Source organism: Crocodylus porosus, unplaced genomic scaffold (assembly GCF_001723895.1).
Source record: "Crocodylus porosus isolate Cpor-Errol unplaced genomic scaffold, CroPor_comp1, whole genome shotgun sequence".
Lineage (NCBI taxonomy): Eukaryota > Metazoa > Chordata > Crocodylia > Crocodylidae > Crocodylus > Crocodylus porosus.
This window is the reverse complement of record NW_017728932.1, coordinates 12,672,777-12,676,163: the sequence shown is the minus strand read 5'-3', so window position 1 is coordinate 12,676,163 and position 3,387 is coordinate 12,672,777. Positions and strand designations below refer to the sequence as shown.

General features: G+C 44.8%; 1 protein-coding gene across 5 annotated transcripts in view; it reads right to left on the bottom strand.

The window, feature by feature from the left end:
- Positions 1 to 3,387, bottom strand: part of ACACA (acetyl-CoA carboxylase alpha) — a 177,965-nt gene that overhangs the window by 157,468 nt on the left and 17,110 nt on the right. The gene's annotated exons all lie outside the window — the stretch shown is intronic.

Genomic DNA, 3,387 nt, shown 5'->3' with positions numbered 1-3,387 from the left:
GCGGCGAGGCATGGGGGCAGCAGGGTAGGACTGGCCATCAGTGTCTACAAATGGGTCCTGGTACAAAAAAGGTTGAGAACCACTGGACTAGATGTAACCTCTGAGGTCCCTTCCAAACCTCATTTCTATGATTCTATGGCCTGCCCAACAAATCAGTGAGAAACCATAAAATTGAGGCCAGATCTCCTGACTCCCTATCCCTAGTCCAAAATACTTCATCATGCTCCCTGTCCATGAGTGTCTCACCAAAGACAAACCCTACCATCCATTCAAGAACTCCATTCAAGAGCAACTGAGCTTCAGTGCACCTCAGTCCTGTTCTATAGGCCCTGCTATCCATTTCTCTGTTTACATGTTCATTTACTGAGCAACAGCTAATTCAGAAATCACATGACTCAGACACACTCTCTACTTCTAAGGTTGAAAACGTTCTCAATTCTTCTTTTTAAAACATTTTCAGAATTACTTCTTGACCAAATAAAATGTAGCCTTCCCCAAAACAGCTCCTCATCGAACCATCTGATTTGCTAACCTGTGGGAACAGGACATTAAAATCCCGCATTGCCTGGAGTACTTTCACCTACCAAACCCCACAAAATTTGGGCTGCTCTAGTTTGAAATACATGGGGTCTCTACTGAAGTCTGTTTGTACTATGCAGCGGCTTAAAGGCTTAATCCTGCGCTACTCACATGATCAGCGAGTCCTGCAAGAGACTTCACTAGGTGTTGTGTGGGCCACTAACAGATTAATCACATTCAGGACAGCAATACTCTCCTTTTCAGCCAGAATCCCTTTGTCTGCAGGAGGTTTCATCTCTCTTTAAAGCAGTTTATAGCACAAGGTAAAGTTTGCAGAGACTGAAGTGACTAAAATATACAGCGGTCCAAATACAAAGAAAGATAAGCACAAGCCCAATCCTACGTAAGCAAGGAAGTCCAACATGCACAAAGCTCTGTTCATGCTTGATCTCTGTCAGATCTGAGCTGTATTCTCCCTTCCATCTCCCCTCCCTAATCAAAACTACTCGTTTTAAAAGTAAAACTTCACCCTTCAATTTCTGACAATCACTGAGCACTATAGATTCAGCTGGGGATGCAAAAGCCAAACTATGCTGTGTGTGTGCTTCTTACAACATAACTAATAAAGCCTCTGCAATCTGAGCTCATCATGCTGTTGAGGAATGTGTTGTAAGACAAACATGGAGGACAATGATGAAAAAAAGAACATGCAGCTGGAGAGGATGTGATGCTGGAGTGATGCTGCCCAGCTGCCATATTAACATCTAACAACACCTGGCAGTGCAAAGCAAAATATGTGGTCTAATAAGAATATAATATTTCATAAAAATATCACTTAGCATTCCCCTGGCAACATGGACTACCTAACACCAAAAGAGCTGTGGCTTTACTAAGGGGCATGCAAAAAGTCAAAGCCATTATAGACCAGTAATGAAACAGAGGTATGTCTCCTTTCACTGCCTGAACTAATGCAGGAAGTGAAAAAAAAGCCAAAAGTAGCAAAAAGTAGATTGCATTTACTTAATGGGTTGACTCCTAATTTCTCTGACTAGAAAAGTCAGTAACACAGCCAGGCAGATGGGCAGTCAGCCGCCAGGTACGCAGAGGGTCAAGCTCCACACTAAGGCCCAAAGTTATCGGTTCCTCCAGGACACAGAGGTGAAAATCAGGTAAGCCATACCTTCAGAACCACCTGCCTGGGTTTTTAAGCCATTGTACCTCAGCACTGATTCTGAAAGCCTTTTATGTCAACAGTGATCTCTGCAAAAGTAATAGGCCACCAGCCTGAACTCACTCTCAGCTGGAAGCAGAAGGACAAAGTCTGACCAAAGAACGAACCGCATCAGTATTAGACTTGTGATCCTACTGACCTAAATGTTACTCCTCCATTTATACTGCAACTTCTCCTTAGCTTGCTCCTGCAGCCATATGGCTGAGGGCAAGCAGAACTCGAGGGGATCCAAACCTCAAGCCTCTGGGTTTGGGCCTGCACCCACAGGATGCCCACCAAAGGATTTGGAAGCATCTGAAGGCCCAGGTGGGAGTGGAGGATGCTTGCCAGTGGTAGGGCCACATTTGGTTCTTGAGTGACTCACGGATTTGGAATTGATTTGACTGATTTGACTCGGGGCATGAAAAATTTTTCTTAAAAAAAATTCATACCGTTTTCTTTTAATTTACAGTGCCCTCTGCCACCGCAACTGGATACAGCTCCACTTCCTACCTACACTGCTCTACAGACCTCACATCACATGCAGTGAAGTAACTGTGGATCCTCTGTAGCAAAAGGTATTCTATGAAGCAAACGTTTCCAGCCAAAAAAATGGGGATTTTATAGAAGCTCTGTAATACAGTGAATATTTACATTTTACTAGGCCACATTTCTCCCTTGTAACTCCTTTATTAGGATGAACTTATTCATTCAATTAAAACTAAATGAGTATGCCTTGGATGGACTTTTCTTGTTCCCCTGAAGGAAGTGACCAGCTTTTTAAAAGGACCCTATACTCAGATGGATAACAGAGGTAAATCTATCCCGTGTTTAAATACATCCCCAGCCAGGAAAACATTTTAGGCACATACCTAAATCCCATTGTGCTGAACCTGTATGGATTCCCAAATTGGTGGCTACTACTCTTAATAAAAATATGCAACTTGTTCCTACTTGTCAAGTGAAAGGTACAAGGAAATTAAAAAGACTATGGGGGCAGGGTGAGAAAGAAAAACAAATTTCTTCTAGAAATGCCAACACACTCTGGGCACACTAAAAGTCATAAAGAGCTAGGAAATCATTTCCAGAAATGCCGAGAGCTCGCAGCTCCTTGAACATGGCCGGTCTGTGTTGCCAAAAAGATGCTCCTGGAAAGAGCTCAGAAATCTTTCATTTTCAACACCGAGCCAGGGGAAAGGGAATGGCGGGAAGGCGGCAGCACATGCCGCTCACGCTGCCGTCAATTGCGCCAATCCATCTGGACTTTTTGCACCGATAAACGGTGCCACTCAATATAGGCTTTTTGCACCCATAAACAGTGCCAATCAATTCGGGATGTCTACGCCAATCAAATTGGACTCTTTCCGCTCCTAAGTGGCACTAATCAATTTGGACTTTCAGTGCTGATAAACGGCCCCAATCAAATTGGACACACTGCACCAATAAATCCAGGCTTCTTGCGCCAACAAATTGCGCCCATCGATTCAGACTTGCTGTGACCCGACCCTCTTCTGCCCAGTGATGCGGTGCCCATCTCCCTGGTCCACGGCCTGTGACTAAGGTACGCACGTGTGCCGAAACCTGCGCGGTTTTCAGGGGGGGGTGAACCGAGGCAGTGGGGCTGGGACCACGGGCCCTTCAGGGACTCGAGATGCTCC